Here is a 23,567-nt window from a genome sequence, read left to right as displayed (position 1 = left end):
TAGTTCCGTCATAATCACATGGCAGTCATGAGACTTTAGGTTCTAGAACTTTTTCTCTGCCATATTTATTATTCCCTTTATATTCGACGAGAAGCCAGACGGTACCTTCATACTGAGCAGGCATTCAAAGAAGATTTCCTTCTCTTCTTTGGTAAGAGCATAGCTGGTGATACATCTCCGTCGTATCTATAATTTTTGATTGTTCCATGCCAACATTATTCAACTTTTATATACTTTTGGCAACTTTTTATATTATTTTTGGGACTAACATATTGATCCAGTGCCCAGTGCCAGTTCCTGTCTGTTGCCTGTTTTATGTTTCGCAGAAAACCCATATCAAACGAAATCCAAATGGGATAAAAACGGACGGAGAATTATTTTGGAATATTTGGGATTTTCCGGAGGAAGAATCAACGCGAAACGGTGTCCGGGGTGGCCACGAGACAGGGGGGCGCGCCCTCCCCCCCTTGGCGCGCCCTGGACTCTCGTGGGCCACCCGTAAGGTGGTTGACGCTCTTCTTTTGCCGCAAGAAAGCTAATTTTACGAGAAAAATCTGGGCGAAAGATTCACCCCAATCGGAATTACGAATCTCTAGATATAAAAGAAACGGTGAAAGGGGAAGGATTCCAGAACGCAGAAACAGAGAGATAGATCCAATCTCGGAGGGGCTCTCGCCCCTCCCAAGTCATGGGAGCCAAGGACCAGAGGAGAAACCCTTCTCCCATCTAGGGAGAAGGTCAAGGAAGAAGAAGAAGAAGGGGGCTCTCTCCCCCTTGCTTCCGGTGGCGCCGGAACACCGCCGGGGGCCATCATCATCACCGCGATCTACACCAACACCTCCGCCATCTTCACCAACATCTCCATCACCTTCCCCCCTCTATCTACAACGGCCAATCTCCCGCAACCCGCTGTACCCTCTACTTGAACATGGTGCTTTATGCTTCATATTATTTTCCAATGATGTGTTGCCATCCTATGATGTCTGAGTAGATTTCCGTTGTCCTATCGGTGATTGATGAATTTCTATGATTGGTTTGAGTTGCATGTTTTATTATTGGTGCTGTCCTATTGTGCCCTCCATGTCGCGCAAGCGTGAGGCATTCCGGCTATAGGGTTTGCAATATGTTTATGACTTTCTTATGGTGGATGGCGTGAGTGACAGAAGCACAGACCCGAGTAAGTAGGTTGTTTGCGTATGGGATAAAGGGAACTTGATACTTTAATGCTATGGTTGGGTTTTACCTTAATGAATCTTTAGTATTTGCAGATGCTTGCTAGAGTTCCAATCATAAGTGCATATGATCCAAGTAGAGAAAGTATGTTAGCTTATGCCTCTCCCTCAAATAGAATTGCAATAGTGATTACCGGTCTTGTAACGTAGTCAATTGCTTAGGGACAATTTCACAACTCCTACCACCACTTTTCCACACTCGTTATATTTACTTTATTGCATCTTTATCTAAACAGCCCCTAGTTTATGTTTACGTGCTCTTTATTATCTTGCAACCCTATCCTATCACACCTACAATGTACTTCTAGTTTCATACTTGTTCTAGGTAAAGCGAACGTCAAGCGTGCGTAGAGTTGTATCAGTGGTCGATATAACTTGAGGGAATATTTATTCTACCTTTAGATCCTCGTTGGGTTCGACACTCTTACTTATCGAAAACTGTTGCGATCCCCTACACTTGTGGGTTATCAGCTGGCATGATCCTGATGTATGCCATCTTTTCCATGCATACAGCTGGTCCTCCCGTGCCTCCGATTTATCTTTTGTCTTTCCATACACGCCCAAGAAGCCAAGCAGGGTCATGCAAAGATTCTTCGTCATGTGCATCACGTCGATTGCGGAGCGGACCTCTAGGTCTTTCCAGTAGGGCAGGTCCCAAAATATAGATTTCTTCTTCCACATGGGTGCGCGTCCGTAAGCATCCTTCGTAACAGGTTGTCCGCCAGGACCCTTTCCAAAGATTACCTTCAAATCCTTGGCCATATCATGTACATCAGCACCAGTACGGTGGTGAGGCTTCGTCCAGTGATCCGCCTCACCTTTGAAATGCTTGCCTTTCTTTCTTATGGGATGCCTGCTCGGAAGAAATCGATGATGTCCCAGGTACACATTCTTCCTACAACTATCCAAATATATATTGTCGGTATCATCCAAATAGTGCGAGCATCCGCGGTATCCCTTGCTTGTCTGTCCTGAAAGGTTACTCAGAGCAGGCCAATCATTGATGGTCACGAACAACAATGCGTTTAGGTCAAATTCTTCCTGTTTTTGCTCATCCCACGCACATACACCTTTTCCATTCCATAGCTGTAATAGCTCTTCAACTAATGGCCTTAGGTACACATCAATGTCGTTGCCGGGTTGCTTAGGGCCTTGGATGAGCACTGGCATCATAATGAACTTCCGCTTCATGCACAACCAAGGAGGAAGGTTATACAAACATAGAGTCACAGGCCACGTGCTATGTTTGCTGCTCTGCTCCCCAAAAGGATTAATGCCATCTGCGCTAACCATACGTTCCTTGGGTCACCAGCAAACTCCTCCCTGTACTTTCTCTCGATTTTTCTCCATTGCGACTTGTCAGCGGGTACTCTCAACTTTCCGTATTTCTTACGGTCTTCTCTGTGCCATCGCATCGCCTTGGCATGCTCTTCATTTTGGAACAAACGTTTCAACCGTGGTATTATAGGAGCATACCACATCACCTTGGCAGGAATCTTCTTCCTGGGGCGCTCGCCCTCGACATCACCAGGGTCATCGCGGCTGATCTTATAGCGCAATGCACCGCATACTGGGCACGCGTTCAAATCCTCGTACTCACCGTGGTAGAGGATGCAGTCATTAGGACATGCATGTATCTTCTGCACCTCTAACCCTAGAGGGCAGACAACCTTATTTGCTTCATACGTACTCTCGGGCAATTCTTTGTCCTTTGGAAGCATATTCTTTATCATTACCAGCAACTTTCCAAATCCCTTGTCAGATACACCATTCTATGCCTTCCATTGCAGCAATATCAGTGTGGTGCCCAGCTTTTTCTTGTCAGCTTCGCAATCCGGGTACAACAATTTTTTGTGATCCTTCAACATGCGTTGCAACTTCTTCTTCTCCTTTTCACTTGCGCAGTTTCTCTTTGCATCGGCAATGGCCCGACCTAGATCATCAGCGGGCTCATCTAATGCCTCTTCTTCAGCTTCTTCCCGCATTGGCGGCTCAGCTTCTTCCCCCATTGTTATATCATCGTATTCAGGGAACACATGGCTAGGATAGCTATCGTCGTCCTCTTCTTCTTCATTGTCTTCCATCATAACCCCTCTTTCTCCGTGCTTGGTCCAAACATTATAGTGGGGCATGAAACCAGACTCAAACAAGTGGACGTGAATGGTTCTTGAGTTAGAGTAATTGTAATCATTCTTACAGCCAGCAGATGGACAAGGCATAAAACCATCCGCCCGCTTATTTGCCTAAGCCGCAATCAGAAAAGTATGCACGCCATCAACAAACTACGGAGAGCATCGGCCATCGTACATCCATCACCGGCGCATCTCCATTACACACCCCCGAATAGACCAAATTAATACAAGTTCATACATAAAACCATCCCCCTCGTAGTTGAGGGATAAATCTTAGTTCTTTCGTCTTTCAAATTCCTCATAGTGATCAGCAGATATAAATCCCAAGTGACTTGAAGAATAGAGCTATGATCCCCGGCAACGGTGCCAGAAAATAGTCTTGATAACCCACAAGTATAGGGGATCTCAACAGTTTTCGAGGGTAGAGTATTCAACCCAAATATATTGATTCGACACAAGGGGAGCGAAAGAATATTCTCAAGTATTAGCAGTTGAGTTGTCAATTCAACAACACCTGGATAACTTAGTATCTGCAACAAAGTATTTAGTAGCAAAGTAGTATGGAAGCAACGGTAACAGTGGCAAAAGTAACAGTAGCAGTTTTCTAGTAATTGTAACAGTGGCAACGATAAAGTAAATAAGCAAAGCACAATATATGAAAAGCTCGTAGGCATTGGATCAGTGATGGATAATTATGCCGGATGCGATTCCTCATTTAATAGTTATAACATAGGGTGACACAGAACTAGCTCCAGTTCATCAATGTAATGTAGGCATGTATTCCAAATATAGTCATACGTGCTTATGGAAAAGAACTTGCATGACATCTTTTGTCCTACCCTCCCGTGGCAGCGGGATCCTAATGGAAACTAAGGGATATTAATGCCTCCTTTTAATAGAGTACCGGACCAAAGCATTGGCACTTAGTGAATACATGAACTCCTTAAACTATGGTCATCACCGAGAAGTATCTCGATTATTGTCAGTTCGGGGTTGTCGGAACATAACACATAATAGATGACTATAGACTTGCAAGATAGGATTAAGAACTCACATATATTCGTGAAAACATAATAGGTTCAGATCTGAAATCATGGCACTCGGGCCCTAGTGACAAGCATTAAGCATAGCAAAGTCATAGCAACATCAATCTCAGAACATAGTGGATACTAGGGATCAAACCCTAACAAAACTAACTTGATTACATGGTAAATCTCATCCAACCCATCACCGTCCAACAAGCTTACGATGGAATTACTCACGCACGGCGGTGAGCATCATGAAATTGGTGATGGAGGATGGTTGATTATGATGATAGCGACGAATCCCCCTCTTCGGAGCCCCGAACGGACTCCAGATCAGCCCTCCCGAGAGAGTTTAGGGCTTGGCGGCGGCTCCGTATTGTAAAACGCGATGAATCTTTCTCTGTGATTTTTTTCTCCGCGAAAGTGAATATATAGAGTTGGAGTTGACGTCGGTGGAAGTTGAGGGGGCCCACGAGGCAGGGGCGCGCCCTAGGGGGGAGGGGCGGCCCCCACCCTCGTGGACAGAGTGTGGGCCCCCTGGTGCTGATTCTTTTGCCAGTATTTTTTATTAATTCTGAGAAGTTGCTCCGCGGATTTTTAGGTCATTCTGAGAACTTTTATTTCTGCACAAAAATAATACCATGGCAGTTCTGCTGAAAACAGCATCAGTCCGGGTTAGTTCCATTCAAATCATGCAAGTTAGAGTCCAAAACAAGGGCAAAAGTGTTTGGAAAAGTAGATACGGTGGAGACGTATCACAATCGCGCGCAGGATATCTCTGCGGAACCGCTCCATTTCCATGTCTCTGGCCTGTAGCAAATTCCATCCATCACCTGCATCCTCAGGATATAACGTTGGTGATGTTCTACTACGTCAGGGACGGCAACTCCGCCAAGGATGCGCTTGAGCCTGGCCACCACATCGTAGGCATCGAGGTTGACACGGCCGCCGTGGGCAATGAAGAAGCCGCAGGCTGGCTGTGTATTGACTGCATCGCAGAGGTCCTCTGCCCATTCCTTGTCAGGCTCTCGATGAGCACTGGTGACGATGGCTCTTTGCGTGGGTCATCGATCATGCTGCCGAGCAACTCTGGATCTTTTGCACGGTGGATGGCAAGCTGCTCATCACACCTCCTCTGCAATATGTCGATTATGCGCCCAAGGACTGTCACGCCGATATCGCCGTCGATGGGCCATGGTGCCTACAACGCCCAATGAAGCTCTTGCTCCCCGACCTGCTCCGGCTCATTCTCCTCGCCGAGGATGTAACACAGGTAGGGGTCGATGTCAAAGCTTTGGTCGTTTCCTGGCATGCTTGGAAAAACTAATGGTATATGGGTGAGGACTAGATCTGCACAGAGTGTCGCGACGGTGCGTTGCCGCCTGGGTTATATGCAGAAAGCCATTAGATGGTGGCAGGAAACCGATGTAGGAAGAGGCGTGGATTTTACAATTCACCCATGTGGAGCGCGGGAAGACTAAGTGGAGCACACACAACCCGAATGCCATATGCGGTACCACGTGTTATTTATCACACATGTGTTAACATAAGAAAACGTATGTGTAACTTACTAATCATCGCACACGAGTACTCGCAGACGCATCATGTGCGATACTCCTAGCCACCGCAAGCAACTAGTTTGCATTTTTCAAAGTTTTTTGTACAAACAGAATCGCACATGAACTAACTATAGTAACCGTCTGTGTTATAGTTTCTCATCGCAAAGAGTTCATTCGAGTGGGTTGTTTGCTGCGTATCACACATATCTTGTTTACACGAACCATTTTTGTTCTTTTGGCTCATCGCAAACAGTTCATCTATGTGAACTGCATGCCGCATATCACACACATCTTGTTAAGTTGAACCATTTCTGTTCTCTTTCCTAATCGAAAATGGTACATCCGAGTGAACCATATGCCGTATATCACACACACCTTGATCTGGCTGGCCGTTTCTGTTGCATTCCGTAATAGCAAACAGTTTAGCGAGCGAACTGTATGATGTATATCACACACACATTAATATGGCTCCTATTTCTGTTATTCTGTCTAATCGCCAACAGTTCGTACGGATCAACCGTATGCCCCGCATCGCACACGTAACTAAAATCTGAATCATGTTTGATGTCTCCGCCATCGCACACGTTTTGCATCCTTTTTGACGGTTTTCTTACATTGCCGTTTGTTATTAATGCATCACACACAGTTTTGTCAAAGGGTCTGTGATCATAGTGTTGCGTTAGCAGCATCCTCCAGTAGCGACACACTCTCTCTAACGACGCTAGAACCACCATTGGGACATGATCTAGGCGGGGAGGACCTTATTCCATCTACAGGAAACCACCGCCGCCTTGGCTTCCTGAGCATGACAAACCCTACAAAACTCAAAAAAAAACACCTAAAATAGAGCCCTCCCGCTGGCAACGCCTGTGATCCACCACGCCTCCATGGTCGTAGGACCATAGGAGAGACGAGGCGGATCGGCGCCGACGAAAGATAGAGGAAACCCTAGCTGAGCTTTTTGGGTCATATAGCTAACCAGTTTGACCTCCAACCATTTGACTAGTTTGACTTTGGACCATTGACTAATTTGACCATTGAATGGATAGAAACTTCTTGTGAATACGAGAAGTTCACAAATCTGAAAAAAGTTCAAGATTTTGAAAAACCTTACCAATTTGAAAAGGGTTCATCAATGTAAAAATAGGATTTAAATTTCAAAAAGTGTTCATTTTGAAGTTTTTTACATGTTTATCAAAAAAAATTGCGAATTTTAAAAAGTCACGAATTCAAAGCAAAAAGGTTCAAAAAAAGAAAATAGTTCATGAATTGGGACAAGTCCGTAAATTTGAAAACAATCAAAGTTTCATAAATTCGACGGAAAAAGGTTAACAAAATGTTGTAAATGTTCAACAATCTTATAAAAAATAAAATTAAAAATATTATTGAATTTTGGAAAAAGAGATCACGAATCTGAGAATTTTTTACACATTTTAACAAAAAATATATAAAAAAAGAATGGTGCAGAAAAGAAAAAACTATTGCAATCTTCCCAAAACCAGCCTAAAAGCTTCTAGAAGCTTCCCAAAACCAGCGACCGAACTTTGACTCGAAAACTCTTAATGGTCCGACCCACAAAACATCGATGTGTGTGTGTGTGGGGGGGGGGGGGGGGGGGGGGGGGGGTTGTGCGCGGCCTACGGAAACACCTGAACACCTGTAACTAGTGGAGCAGACACTGAAAAGGATTCGCAAAAAATGCATGAAAAACGTATCTCCTCATGTTAGGTTTTTTTCCTCTCGGGGCGATCGCGTTGCCATTGAGATTTGTTTCCCTTTCATTGGCAAGTCCTTGCGGGGTTTGGCTTGGACTAACCATGGGGTTTGGCTCGGACTGTCTTTTTCAAAAAAATAAAATAGATAGATGTATGAAAAAAGGCAAGCACTCCAAAAATAACTAGAAGCGCGAAAAAAACTCTCCGAAGGTGCGGTCACCTTGCAACTGTCTGTTCCAAAGAGAAGTAGATAGAAGTGCAAAAAAAGCAAGTCAGTCCATGTTTGTATGGATTTGACAGTTTAGGTAACAGATGCCATAGTTGCAGGGCGAATAAATAGGTGTCGAGTTCCCGGGCACGTCCACGGATAGATGGGCCAAATTAGGTAGATATAAGATTTGATGGTTGAAAAATAGATGCCCCCTCTCGAGTCCCTGCATTCCTTAAAAAATTCCCTGAATAAATGGGCCAAATTAGGTAACCCTGCATTCCGTAAAAATTTCCCTGAATAAATGGGCCAAATTAGGTAATTATAATTTTTTATTTTGAAATTTGATCACAAGGCGCCGGTTCGACAGTAGATTTGCGCGGGCGAGTGAAAAAATAATGCAAGCAAGCACTCCATGTCGGAGTGGTTAACAGGCATGTAATGAGACAACCAGGCTAATGGCCGAAACAAGCATGCCTTGGGAGAAGTCTAAATTCTATATGAATTTTGTTTTTGCTAACCACGTGTACCACGCGGTGACAATAAGCTCCGCAGGCCGGTATATAAGCAGCTCATGTTTCCTTTCGTCAGGCGATGTGGTACTAAAAACATGCACGGCAGCACGGGAGCAGGCGATGTGGTATTTCAAAAATAGCAACCGAAAGCTCAGCCTGCGGGCCGAGCGTGAGCACCATAATCAAGGCCATCTTGTAGCCCAACAGGCCCACAACTAAAGAGACTAGCAGCTCTTCCACGATCAGCGTTATGTCTGCCAAGAAAAGGAAAAAGAAGAAGAAGAGGGAAGAGCAAGTTATTGTCCCAGCCAGTACTGGACGACATTGCGATGCTGAACAAGCCATCAGTTAATCAAATCCAACTCTGTGTATTTCCGTTATGATAAGTAATGGAAAGGAGTTATGCCTGGTTCAAAAAAAAGTTAATCAAATCCAAACTAGCATTTAGTGGTGGGATTATGCCCGGTTCAAAAAAAAGTTTTAAAAAGAGTTAATTTAAATCATACAAATAAGATTTTTTTTTTAAAAGATAAGAACAAGAGGCTCACCACGGTGGTACCAGCGATGAGATCGGCACGGGCGATCAATGGCGGTGAGGACGGGAATGGGGACGTGGATGGGCTTGGACGAAGAACAGAGGAGAAAACTTAAGTGTGACTCGGGCACCTCATATCATATTTGTTTATGTGAACTCAAGTGACATCATGATCTCAGGCATTTTAACGAGCACCTCTTCTGCATAGGAAGGGTAAACAAACTAGTACACACCTCCCACCTTTTATGAGGAGAAAACAGAGGAGATGGCGGGCGATCGATGGTGGCAAATTTGTAGTCCCGTTTGATGTCTAAATACGGGACTGAAGATAGACTTTCAGTTCCGGTTGGAGACACCAATCGGGACTAAAGGGCATCCAACACCAACCGGGACTAAAGGGCATGTGATGCCCTTTAGTCCCGGTTGGTGTCTCCAACCGGGACTAAAGATCCCATTCGAACCGGGACTGGTGCCTGTCGAGTCCCGTCCGTCGTTCTAGCCGCTTGAAACGGGACTAATGCATTAGTCCCGATTCGTAACGCGATCGAGACTATTGCTCTTATCCGGCTAGAACCAAAACCTTGTTTTCTACTAGTGATATAATCCTTACACGGACCCGTGAACGAGCTGTACGTACGGTGATCCTTGTCAACTTCGTACGTGCATCGATCTGCTCGGCCTCTCATCAAGCGTTTTGTCGTTAAGTTAGCCGCCGGATGCAGCGCTGTGTCGTTAGGTTAGCCCCCAGCGTATCCGCCGAGATCAAACAACGCCGCCGCCACCACCGTGCACCGCTAGCATGAACTGCCTGAGGAACTCGCGCTCAGCTTTCTCCCGGCTCCTGACCCTCTGCCGCTACGGCAACCACGCGCAGCCCCCACCGGGTCCTCGATTATGTTCCGAGGTCTTGGGCTCCATCCGAGGGCTCTTGGGCTCCACCCCAAGCCTGGCGCCTACCCTCCGACCCACGTGCCGTCACTGCCGACAGTCGCCTCACAGAGCTGGACGCGGTGGTACCATGACCCGTGGAAGGTCGCAGCCGCCGTGTTTCTCCCACCCTACGCCACGGTGTTCTTTCTTTGTGCCGCAACCAGTCAAAATGAGACTGTGCCCTACACGAACCGTGCTCACTGGGTCATGGTTTACCCGTGGGGTGAGCGCAGGCTTGGCGATGAAATCATCGCCAATCGCAAGAAAAAGTACGGGAAAGACATCCTTGGGCCGTTTGACCCGAGCACTGTCCGCGTTCGCCTCATTGCCTCCGATATCATCCGCGAAGTCCGCCGTGTCTTCCCCGCCAACAGCCTCCACGGCAATGATATTAAGCAGGGGAAGGTGGCGGTGTGGCCGAACACGGAACATCTCAATGACCTTAACTGGGAGGTGATCGTGGTCGGGATGAGGAACTCAAGGAATATAGCATACCCGGTGGCAAGATTGTAATCTACACTGGATACCTCAAACATTTGAAGACCGATGCTGAGATTGCCACCGTTATTGCGCATGAGGTAGTTTTTCCATATTGGAGTATCTCGGTGCATTTTACAGCTTTTCGTCGTTTTCAAGTGGGATATTCCTTGATGTCTTCCTTTTAGGCAGCGCACATAGTTGAAGGCAAACTATGGAGTTGATGAGGTTAATTCCGTTTTATGAACTATTTTCCTTCTCCCGATGGTACGTTAATTGACCTTTTCCCTTTTAGTTATGATGATTTAATAAGAATTACAGTCTTCATTAGTGAAGTATTTACATTCTATTTTAGAAAATAACATTTCATATGGAAATTAAAACATGTTGGTTCGCCAAATCCTAGGTCCTCCATGTATACAAGTATATTTCATTGTGGAGAGGCTATATATCTTGCACTGTTTTAACTAGTGCGCTATAGTGTCATCATAGCCTCGCTATAGCCGCCAGAGAGGAGTTAGCGTATATTTCAGGTCAAAAAGGTTTTCGCGCTAATAGCGGCGCAAGCTCTAAATCTGACCATCATTTAGCATTACCCTATTTCTCCCACCAAGTCGGGCCAATGTTCTGGGGTCCGAAACTAAAATCAAGCGCAGTTCTTTACATTATGACTTGCGGCTATAGTGTAACGGGCTGCACTATGTCCTTATTGTGTACTATTATGAACTACACAATGTCATTCTTATATTTATTTGGTTGGATGCTTATTGATAAATGTCAATTGTTAAGTTTGTGTTAAATTGATTCTTGTATGTTTTTTTTGTTTATTTATTTATTTATGTTGAAATGCTAAATGATATAGCTGCGCTATAGCGTGTTTCATAGCTTTTGACCAAGCCGCCGCTAAGAGTTTTGCATGCTGTTTAATGCTTTGATATTTTGTCTATGTGGGTTTTACCTACTTGTGGGGCCGAGATGGAGGCAAATCTCATTGGAATGATGATATTGGCTGCTGCCGGTTTTGATCCCCGTGTAGCCCTTGAGTTCCACCAGACGATAGGAAAGATCACAGGAGATACAGAATTGATGGACTACATCGGTACTCATCCTTCGTGTGAGACAAGATCACGACTTTTATCGCGGAGCGAAGTCATGGGAAGGCATTGGAACTGTAAAACAAGCAAATATACACAAGCACAAGTGCTGACGGTTGTTTTCCTTGTGATGGCACGTTCTCGAATACTGATCTTATATCAAAATAACTTTAAACAATTTTTGAAGATTTGTACCCTACGGAATTCTTTGCCCAAAGTACCTGTGGTCGGTTGGTTGCATCATTTTGTTGCACAAACATTGAAACAATTTTATGTAGGACCGTGCTATGTTGAGGATGTCTCTACTACTTTGTACATGCATTGATTGGCTCGGCATCTGCGCCATATCTATCCACCAGTCGATCAAACGGCGCCGGCGATGCGGCTCCATGCATCTGCAAGAAATCACAAGCACGAGGACCTTGCGGTATGGCTTCTCCCGACTCCTAACCCTCTAGAGCTATTGAACAAAAAATACCTCCTTGTATCCGCACTCTCAAAAGAGAGTGCCTGGAAAAATCTTAATTGGAAAGACATAAGCCCGTGGACGGATGCTGCTCCCCGCTAGGTTTCCCTTCCCGCGCCGCCACCTGCGAGGCGGCCGGCGAGGGCCCCCAGATCCGCTCGCCGCGAGCCTCCCCTCCTCCCCCTCCTCCCTCGCCGTCGCCGGGGGCGCGGCCGGGCGAAGCCCGACCGGCGCCGGCGCCGGCGGGGCCTGTTCTTCCCTCGGCGCGATGGGGCGGCGCGGGCCGTTTCTTCGGGTGCGGGCGCGGTGCAGACGCGGGGCACCGCGGCGTGGCGGCGCGCGCCTCCTAGCGGGCATGGCGCGGCGTGGCCGGCTGCGCGGTGGTGTGCGCCTTGCCGTGGCAGCTGGTTCTGTCCGGCAGGCGGCGCGGGCTGCGGGCGGCGTGGGCGGCGGCTGGGGTCCGGCTTCGGGCCCCCGGCGGCTGCGTTGGTTCCTCTCCGTCGCGGGCGTGCGGTGGTGGTGCGGCTCGGCCGGTGGCGGTCCGGCGACCTGGTGGTGGTGGCCGGTGGCGCGCGTGGTGGTGGTGCTTCCACTTGGCGGCTCTCTGTGCGGGGAGGCTGGGGAGCGGCTTGGACAGGGGTGGCGGCGTTGATGGCATTCCGGCTGCAGCGCGAAGGCGGGAACTTTACGGGCCTCGGAGATCCCGGCTGGGCCTGTGCGGCCACGAGCCTGGTATGTTCCTGCTATTGCGTCCGGTCAGCTACCGTCTTCGACGGTGGAGGTCGGGCCCTCCCGCGTGCCAACGGTGCGGCTGCCCCAGTCCCGGCTCCTCTCCTCCTTTGTGCGGACCATGCTTCACGGTGCCGTGGTGAGACGGTGTGAGAAGCTTCGTGACCGGGTTAGCGCAGGGTGAGGGTCTGTTTGGTGGCGAGCTCTGGAGTGCCTGAGGTGGAGGTTGGGATCGGGAGAAATCCCTATTGGCTTGGCCGACACTGACGCGGTGGCACTTGTGGGTACCGCCCGACCTTCCTGAAGGGCGTCGGGGCTACCCTCCCTCTCTCCTCACAGCGTACCGGGGGAAACCCTTGGCAGCAGCGTCGTCATCGCCGCGTCTCTTCTTGAAGGTGCTGATTTGTACCGGCGCTTCGGAGGCTCGGAGCTTGGTGGGCGATCTCCGGTGGGTGCAGCGGCCACGAGGCTTCTTCATTTTTTGTTGATCCACCGTTATTGGCATTAGTTTCTCTTGTATTTTCTCTTTTTTTCTTTTGGGCGTGACTGTGCTACTTCCGCCCCAGCACCTATCGTTGGATGTATCGGTTGGTTGCTTTGTATACAAAGCGGGGGGAAACCCTTTTTCGGTAAAGTGAATGCCTCACAGAGCCCGCCACAATGGTACACTTGCGCCCGCGGATGGTACTGTGACCCATGGAGGCTCGTTGTCATCGTGATCCTTCACCCGTATGCTACAAGGTTCATTCTGTGCGCTGTGATAAATCAACACCAACCGCACCCACCGGTTTGTCCTCTCTGCGTCTCATGAGCGTGAGCTCGACTACCTATTCATCTACCTTGTGAAAGAGGATCATGGTGAACACGTCCTTGGCGCATATGACCTGATCACTGTCCGGATCGGCCTTATCGACTATGATATCATCCATAGAGTCAACAGTGTCTTGTCCACCAACAACCCCACGGTGGTGACGGCGAAATCTACTAATACAATGGAGCAAGCTTCGAGAGCCAAAAGCAGGGGAATGCAGCTGTGTGGCCATAGATGGGGCATCTCACTTACCTTAAGTAGGAGGTGATCATCGTCGAAGATGATTATCCCATTGCGTACAGTTGTCCCGATGGCAAATCTTAGTCTACATTGGATTACTCAACCATTTTAAGATTGACGATGAGAATAGTCATCGTTATTGCGAATGAGGTAGGCTTTGAATCATGCGTTGGTTTTGGTCGTTTTCAACTCTACAAGAAGAAATGTCATTGCCGAGTATTATCCCCTATCTCAAGTGTAAATCCCCGGCGCTGGTAGGTGCCGCGGGCTGTGCTTGGCGTGGATGTGAGCTGCCACGGTGTGGTGGTGGCTCATGGCGGTGGTCGGGATCGTCTCACGCCGGCGGCTGGACTTCTTCGGCGTTGGCCCGTCGGTGAGCGGCCTGTGCAGGCCTTCGACCCCTCTTCTCGGTGCCCGGCCGCAATCTTCGTCGGAGGGTTGGCCGACTCTCAGTTGTGGTCCATCGCTCGTCTCGCGCCCGGGGCTGCAGGAGCGATCTCTTCTCGCGCCTGGCAGCAGGACCGATCCCGTCTCGCGCACGGCTGCAGGATCGAGCTCGTCTCGCACACGGTGTTGCAGGACGAGTCGATGGAGGCCAGACGCTGGGGGGGGGGGGGGGCGCTCACTCTCTTTGGTTGGGGTAGCGGGTCTCGGGTGAGCTGGTGTTTAGGCCTTGGATGCTGGGGCGGTGGCCCTGGTGGTAGTTGTGCGGTGCTTATGGGCAGGGCCCGTGGCTCGGTGCTTACTCGGTGACTATGGCCATGGGGGCGGTGTGGTTACCGGGGTGTGGCGTTCGGTGGCAGTGAGTGTTGGCCGGGGTGTAAACCGGCTCTTTCTTCGGACTGACCGGCGGCGGCGAAGCTTGTTCCCTTCTTGAAAACGTCGTCGCGGCTTTCGTTGCCGGTCGTGTTGCTTCAGGGGAAACTCTGACCCTCGGGTGGGACGGTGGCGGCTCTCTCCGATGTCGTTTCCTTCCTGAAGACGCCGCCTTGGAGCTCACGGTTCGTCGTATGTGGTTTCATATCTTCGCGGTGGCGTGTTCACAGCGGAGGACCCCAGTGGTTATTGTAGTTTTTTTTTTTGAGGGAAAGGTGGCTATAGTAGTGCTAGGGGATGTGTGGCTCAGGGCCGGGCCCATAGTAGTGCGAACTGTGCGGCCCACACAGGGCCCATAAATTTGAGGGGCCCCAAAACATTTACATGTCTATGTACATATTATTATTCCTGACGTAAGCGTTGGGCCGCGCATGGAGTTGGGCCGGTGCCTGCTGGCGCGTGACTCCCCCCCGCACGTGAGTCCACCAGGCCGCTGCTCCAGCGTCCCAGGCCGCTGCTCAATGCCTGATGGCTCGATCTGCTCGCTTGATGCCTTGATGGCTCGATCTGCTCGATACCTCGATTGCTAGATGCCAGCCGCCAGGGCATGCTGATCTGCTCTATCAGAAACCGAAGGGCGGTGTCCAGTTCTGCTCGATCGATTGCATCCAGAATCCATGGGCGGGCGACACGGCGCATGCGCATCCTCCAGACTTCCAAATCCGGTGACGCCGCGATGGACGACACGGTGAAAGGTACAGTCATAAGCAGGATGAGGAGACGTAGTACGCTAGTTTTGTCATTGCAAATACAATGAAGTCCTAGTTTGTTCACAACTTCGCATCCATCGATAAATCCTATCGTGTTCCCGGGTTCTCAGAGTATTAGAGAGGAATACTGCTGGCTTCTACTCCTAACTCTACTCTTATCATCTTGATTTCTAGTTAACTTTTCGCAGGGATCATTAGCTATATAGATTCTTGCATGATTGCCTCCTCGATTAAATATCACGGGATAGCAGTTCAACCGGATAGGACACAAGACTATGTGAATAAGATGGTCCGTCTAATTGCCAAACATTGACACATAATCTCCAATTGATATCTGTTGTCGTATCATTTTAATTTTATTTTATTCATCTTTCGTATCTCGTGTTTCAGCACTACATAATTTTTATGCCGGACAATATATCACATACTTTATAACTGCTCGATAGTTTATGTTTCTAGTGAGATTTTTTTTAGAAAAGGAGGATGACCCCCGGCCTCTGCATCTGGGAGATGCATGCGTCCACTTTATTGATTATTCTCGAGGACCTTACAAAGTATTACAACAATATGCCTGAATCCGCCATCTTGGCAACATGTGCCACTACTCCTATCCAAATGATGAAAGCTTGCTAGCTGGGTCACTACTCAGACCACTCATCTAAGCCAAACATCAAAATGATGAAGGGGTGCTAGCTGGGCCACTACCCAGACCACTCACCTAACCCTAACATCAAAAGCCGAAAGCTCCAGCCGAGCCACATACCGGATCTGGGGTACAAACCGGTTCGACGCACTCGTGTGTCGTCGCCGCCATCTTCCACAGGTCCGTCTTCAAAGCAAATATTGAGGCTTCTACCTTGTCTGGCCACTCAGCCATCGACGTCACCACAACACCAGACAGCTTCGTCCTCCTGCGCGAGTCCATCGCCACACATCGGACGCCGAATCTCCACTGCGCCACGCCGTCGAGATACGCCGCCATCAATGAGTAGGATGAAGCACCGCTCCGCCGAGTCCAGCAAGGCTGCTGAAGACCAAGCACCGTGGAAGAAGGACTCCGAGGCTGAGCACATAGGCGGTAGAGCGCCAACGCACCGCCACCAGACGAACTTCGACCATGCCACCAACCGCCACCAAGCAACCAAAGCATCACATCCACCCCAAGCTCACCACGAACGACACCCCCAAGAGGGTGACGACGCCCGAAGCACCGTTGTCGCTCGATCCGACAAGGATTTGGGCTTTCGCCCGGCATACGAGCTGGGTGGAAGGAAGAGGGGAAGGAGGCGACCTGGACGGCGCCTACAAGAAGGGTACGGCGCCCTCGGGCGTTGCCGCCGTCGTGGCCAGCACTGCTGGCCTCGGATTTCTCCGGAGCCACCTCCCACCTCCAGCCGCCAAACAGGTACAACTCCGACGACAAAGGCCGCCCAAAGCAGGACCATCGGAGGCAGCCCCGGTTGAAGTAGACGGAGGCCTTCAGATCTAGATCGGGCGCCGCCGAGACGCCCGCACCACAGCCGCCACCCGCCGTCGCCTCGCCGCCCCTGCGGCCGAGGAAGAACGGCCAGCACCAACGAGCACCGGTCACCGCAGACCGGCGTCGATCCACCAGCCGAGGCTGCCGCCATGGATCCAAAGCCCCTCGAGGAAGAACGGGGCGGCCAGATCCTCGCTGCCACCTTCACCGGCGGCCACCTCCGGTGGCGACGAGGGAGAGTAGGGGTGGGAGAGAGGGCCGGCGGCGGGCTAGGGTTACGCCGCCCGAGTTGCCCCTGTGGGAGCGACGCGGGGGCCTCCTCAATCCGCGGCGCGTCACACGTTGGGATAGAATACATTTTTTAGTTTCGCACAGGGCCCCGCATTTTGCCTGCCCGGCCCTGGTGTTGTTGCGTTCGACGTCTATGTATCCTGCCTTGGGTGTGCATCTGTGTTGTGATGGCGTGCATTTCTATCGAGTTGCTATAGATCATTGCTTTATATATAAAGCGGGGCAAAAAGCCTGTAAATCCCCCGGAACTCGGCATACATGACTGTTTGCTGAGTTCAACCCAGAAAGAACTCGGTAAATAAGATGCTCGTAAAGTGGGGTATTTGGCAACCGTCGCCCGAAAAAACTCAGAAAGTAGAAGGTGCTCGTCAAAGGAAGCACAAAACACTAGCAAATACGCTACACTCGGTACAAATGACACATGTGTTTTCCCAAGGCGTTTGACGGTCTGTCATGGCGGGCTTTATTCGTTGAGTGTACCCTAATGGATATTCGGCTTACATTTATGCAAATTTATTACAAAAATGTGGTGAATTTTTGTCGAGTACTGATATAATACACTCAGACAAACTCTATACTTTTGACTATTGTCGCATTTTGTGATGCACAAAGTTTTTTTTTTTGCTTCATACGTATTTTTATTTTATTTTCCTTCTTTCCTCTCTCTTTCTCACCCAATATCTTTTGTCGGTATTGCCCGCCATTCTCTCCCACCCTTTGTTTTTCCCTTGTTTATCATTTTCTCTCTTTACTGCAATTTTGCCACTTTTAAGTTATGCGTTGGCTTTTTCCTCTTTACGACATGCTTATATACCCATGTTAGGACCCCCATGCAAAAGGGGAAGTGTTTTCTACCCATCCAAGTGTTATATGATGCATCCCGCCGTCTAGCCCATGTCTTTTTCTTCAAAAGGGGTGACTCCACCAAAGACAAATGTTGACCGGAATCCATGAGATCTGCTGGTGACACACCTCCACACGCCCTCTAATGACACTAGAACCGTTATCGGGATAGGGCCTAGGTGGGGAGGACCTTATTCCATCTCAGGAAAACTCCGCCATCTCGGCTTCCTGAGCATGACACAAACCCTAACGAAGCTCAGAAAAACACCTAAAAACAAAGCCCTTCCGCCGGCAAGGCCTAGGATCCACCATGTCTCCATGGTCGTAGGACCATAGGAGAGATGAGGTGGATGGACGGTGGTGCCGGCGAGAGGCAAGGGAAACTGCGCTTTGGGTCATATAGCTGACTAGTTTAACCTCCAACCATTGACTAGTTTGACTTGTGACCATTGAATGGTTTGAAAATGCTAATGGGCCGACCCACAGAACAGCAACTTGGGGGGGGGGGGGGGGGGGTGCGCCCTCTACCGAAACACCTATAACCGGTGGAGCAAGCGCTGAAAAGTATTCACATAAAAACGCATAAAAAATGTATCCCCTCAGGTTAGGTTTTTTTTATCTCGGGGCGATTGCGCGCGCCGTTGAGAATTTTCTTCCCTGTCGTCGGCAAGTCCTTGCAGTGTTTGGTTCGGACTAAGCACAGGGTTTGGCTCGGACTATCTTTTTCAAAGAAAAATAGATAGATGCTTGAAAAAAGGCAAGCACTGCAAAAATATACAGAAGCGCAAAAAAAAAACTCTCCAAAGGTACAATCACCTTGCAACTGTCTTTTCCAAAGAAAAATAGATAGAAGTGTTGGAAATATGCCCTAGAGGCAATAATAAAAGGATTATTATTATATTTCTTTGTTCATGATAGTTGTCTTTTATTCATGCTATAATTGTATTATCCGGAAATCGTAATACACGTGTGAATACTTAGACCACAACATGTCCCTAGTGAGCCTTTAGTTGACTAGCTCGTTGATCAACAGATAGTCATGATTTCCTGACTATGGACATTGGATGTCGTTGATAACGGGATCACATCATTAGGAGAATGATGTGATGGACAAGACCCAATCCTAAGCATAGCACAAGATCGTGTAGTTCGTTTGCTAGAGCTTTTCCAATGTCAAGTATCTTTTCCTTAGACCATGAGATCGTGTAACTCCCGGATACCGTGGGAGTGCTTTGGGTGTACCAAACGTCACAACGTAACTGGGTGACTATAAAGGTGCACTACAGGTATCTCCGAAAGTGTCTTTTGGGTTGACACGGATCGAGACTGGGATTTGTCACTCCGTATTACGGAGAGGTATCACTGGGCCCACTCGGTAGTGCATCATCATAATGAGCTCAAAGTGACCAAGTGTCCGGTCACGGGATCATGCATTACGGTACGAGTAAAGTGACTTGCCGGCAACGAGATTGAACGAGGTATTGGGATACCGATGATCGAATCTCGGGCAAGTAACATACCGTCTGACAAAGGGAATAGTATACGGGGTTGCTTGAATACTCGACATCGTGGTTCATCTGATGATATCATCGAGGAGTATGTGGGAGCCAACATGGGTATCCAGATCCCGCTGTTGGTTATTGACTGGAGAGCCGTCTCGGTCATGTCTGCATGTCTCCCGAACCCGTAGGGTCTACACACTTAAGGTTCAGTGACGCTAGGGTTGTATGAATATGAGTATGCAGCAAACCGAATGTTGTTCGGAGTCCCGGATGGGATCCCTGTACGTCACGAGGAGTTCTGGAATGGTCTGGAGGTAAAGAATTGTATATAGGAAGTGCTGTTTCGGCCATCGGGAAAGTTTCGGGGTCACCCGGTATTGTACCGGGACCACCGGAAGGGTCCCGGGGGTCCACCGGGTGGGGCCACCTATCCTGGAGGCCCCCGTGGGCTGAAGTGGGAGGGGAACCAGCCCCTAGTGGGCTCGTGCGCCCCCCCCCTTGGGCCCCCCTGCGCCTAGGGTTGGAAACCCTAGGGTGGGGGGCACACCACTTGCCTTGGGGGCACTCCACCCCCCTGGCCGCCGCCCCCCCTTGGAGATTCAATCTCCAGGGGCCTGCGCCCCCCATGGGGGCCTATATAAAGGAGGGGGGAGGGAGGGCAGCTGCACCCTGAGTCTTGGCGCCTCCCTCCCCCTGCTACACCTCTTCCTCCTCCCGCAGTTGCTTGGCGAAGCCCTGCCGGAGTCCTGCTGCATCCACCACCACGCTGTCGTGCTGCTGGATCTTCATCAACCTCTCCTTCCCCCTTGCTGGATCAAGACGGAGGAGACGTCACTCTGACCGTACATGTGTTGAACGCAGAGGTGCCGTCCGTTCGGCGCTAGGATCTCCGTTGATAGGATCACGACGAGAACGACTACCTCAACCCCGTTCTCTTGAACGCTTCCGCACGCGATCTACAAGTGGTATGTAGATGCATCTCTCTCTCCTTCCTCGTTGCTTAGATGAACTCATAGATGGATCTTGGTGAACGTAGAATTTTTTTATTTTCTGCAACGTTCCCCAACAGTGGTATCATGAGCTAGGTCTATGCGTAGTTCTCTATTGCACGAGTAGAACACAAATCTGTTGTGGGCGTAGATCTTGTCAACTTGCTTGCCAGTACTAGTCTTTTCTTGCTTCAGCGGTATTGTGGGATGAAGCGGCCCGGACCGACCTTACACGTACGCTTACGTGAGACAGGTTCCGCCGACTGACATGCACTAGTTGCATAAGGTGGCTAGCGGGTGTCTGTCTCTCCTACTTTAATTAGAGCGGATTCGATTAAAAGGGTCCTTATGAAGGGTAAATAGAAGTTGAAAAAATCACGCTGTGGTTACTCGTAGGTAAGAAAACCTTCTTGCTAGAACCCAATTGCAGCCATGTAAAAGATGCAACAACAATTAGAGGACGTCTAACTTGTTTTTGCAGCAATTGTCATGTGATGTGATATGGCCAGAAGTTGTGATGAATGATGAATGATATATTGTGATGTATGAGATCATGTTCTTGTAATAGGAATCACGACTTGCATGTCCATGAGTATGGCAACCGGCAGGAGCCATAGGAGTTGTCTTAATTATTGTATGACCTGCGTGTCAATGATTTAACGCCATGTAATTACTTTACTTTATTGCTAAACCGTTAGCTATAGTAGTAGAAGTAATAGTTGGCGAGCAACTTCATGGAGGCACGATGATGGAGATCATGGTGTCATGCCGGTGACGTAGATGATCATGGAGCCCCGAAGATGGAGATCGAAGGAGCTATATGATATTGGCCATATCATGTCACTACTTTATATAATTGCATGTGATGTTTATTATGTTTTATGCATCTTGTTTACTTAGAACGGCGGTAGTAAATAAGATGATCCCTTATAATAATTTCAAGAAAGTGTTCCCCCTAACTGTGCACCGTTGCTAAAGTTCGTCGTTTCGAGCACCATGTGATGATCGAGTGTGATAGATCCTTACGTTCACATACAACGGGTGTAAGACAGTTTTACACATGCATAAACACTTAGGGTTAACTTGACGAGCCTAGCATGTATAGACATGGCCTCGGAACACAAGAGACCGAAAGGTCAAACATGAGTCGAATGGAAGATACGGTCAACATGGAGATGTTCACCGATGATGACTAGTCCGTCTCACGTGATGATCGGACACGGCCTAGTCGACTCGGATCGTGTAACACTTAGATGACTAGAGGGATGTCAAATCTGAGTGGGAGTTCATTAAATAATTTGATTAGATGAACTTAATTATCATGAACTTAGTCTAAAATCTTTGCAAAATATGTCTTGTAGATCAAATGGCCAACGCTCATGTCAACATGAACTTCAACGCGTTCCTAGAGAAAACCAAGCTGAAAGATGATGGCAGCAACTATTCGGACTGGGTCCGAAACCTGAGGATCATCCTCATAGCAGCCAAGAAAGCATATGTCCTAGAAGGACCGCTAGGTGAAGCACCCATCCCAGAGAACCAAGACGTTATGAACGCTTGGCAGTCACATGCTGATGATTATTCCTTCGTTCAGTGCGGCATGCTTTACAGCTTAGAACCGAGGCTCCAAAAGCGTTTTGAGCAACACAGAACATATGAGATGTTCGAGGAGCTGAAAATGGTTTTTCAAGCTCATGCTCGAGTCGAGAGATATGAAGTCTCCGACAAGTTCTATAGTTGTAAGATGGAGGAAAACAGTTCTGTCAGTGAGCACATACTCAAAATGTCTGGGTTGCATAACCGCCTGTCCCAGCTGGACATTAACCTCCCGGACGAGGCGGTCATTGACAGAATCCTTCAGTCGCTCCCACCGAGCTACAAGAGCTTTGTGATGAACTACAATATGCTGGGGATGGTGAAGACCATTCCTGAAGTATTTTCAATGCTAAAGTCAGCAGAGGTTGAAATCAAGAAAGAACATCAAGTGTTGATGGTCAATAAGACCACTAAGTTCAAGAAGGGAAAGGGTAAGAAGAACTTCAAGAAGGACGACAAAGATGTTGCCGCGCCCGGTAAGCCAGTTGCCGGGAAGAAGTCAAAGAATGGACCCAAGCCTGAGACTGAGTGCTTTTATTGCAAAGGGAAGGGTCACTGGAAGCGGAACTGCCCCAAATACTTAGCGGACAAAAAGGCCGGCAACACTAAAGGTATATGTGATATACATGTAATTGATGTGTACCTTACCAGTACTCGTAGTAACTCCTGGGTATTTGATACTGGTGCCGTTGCTCATATTTGTAACTCACAGCAGGAGCTGCAGAATAAGCAGAGACTGGCGAAGGACAAGGTGACAATGCGCGTCGGCAATGGTTCCAAGGTCGATGTGATCGCCGTCGGCACGCTACCTCTATATTTACCCATGGGATTAGTTATGAACCTCAATAATTGTTACTTAGTGCCAAGTTTGAGCATGAACATTGTATCTAGATCTCGTTTAATACGAGATGGCTACTCATTTAAATCCAAGAATAATGGTTGTTCTATTTATATGAGAGATATGTTTTATGGTCATGCCCCGATGGTCAATGGTTTATTCTTAATGAATCTCGAACGTAATGTTACAAATATTCATAGTGTGAATACCAAAAGATGTAAAGTTGATAACGATAGTCCCACATACTTGCGGCACTACCGCCTTGGTCACATTGGTGTCAAGCGCATGAAGAAGCTCCATGCTGATGGACTTTTAGAGTCTCTCGATTATGAATCATTTGACACATGCGGACCATGCCTCATGGGCAAAATGACCAAGACTCCGTTCTCCGGAACTATGGAGCGAGCAACCAACTTATTGGAAATCATACATACTAATGTGTGTGGTCCAATGAGCATTGAGGCTCGTGGAGGATATCGTTATGTTCTCACTCTCACTGATGACTTAAGTAGATATGGGTATGTCTACTTGATCAAACACAAGTCTGAGACCTTTGAAAAGTTCAAGGAATTTCAGAATGAAGTAGAGAATCAACGTGACCGAAAGATAAAATTCTTACGATCGGATCTTGGAGGAGAATATTTAAGTCACGAATTTGGTACGCACTTAAGAAAATGTGGAATCGTTTCACAACTCACGCCGCCTGGAACACCTCAGCGTAACGGTGTGTCCGAACATCGTAATCGCACTCTATTGAATATGGTGCGATCTATG

The sequence above is a fragment of the Triticum aestivum genome, chromosome 6B, assembly GCF_018294505.1.
Source record: "Triticum aestivum cultivar Chinese Spring chromosome 6B, IWGSC CS RefSeq v2.1, whole genome shotgun sequence".
NCBI classification, from domain to species: domain Eukaryota; kingdom Viridiplantae; phylum Streptophyta; class Magnoliopsida; order Poales; family Poaceae; genus Triticum; species Triticum aestivum.
The sequence above is the reverse complement of the archived record's forward strand: the minus strand, read 5'-3'. Positions refer to the sequence as shown.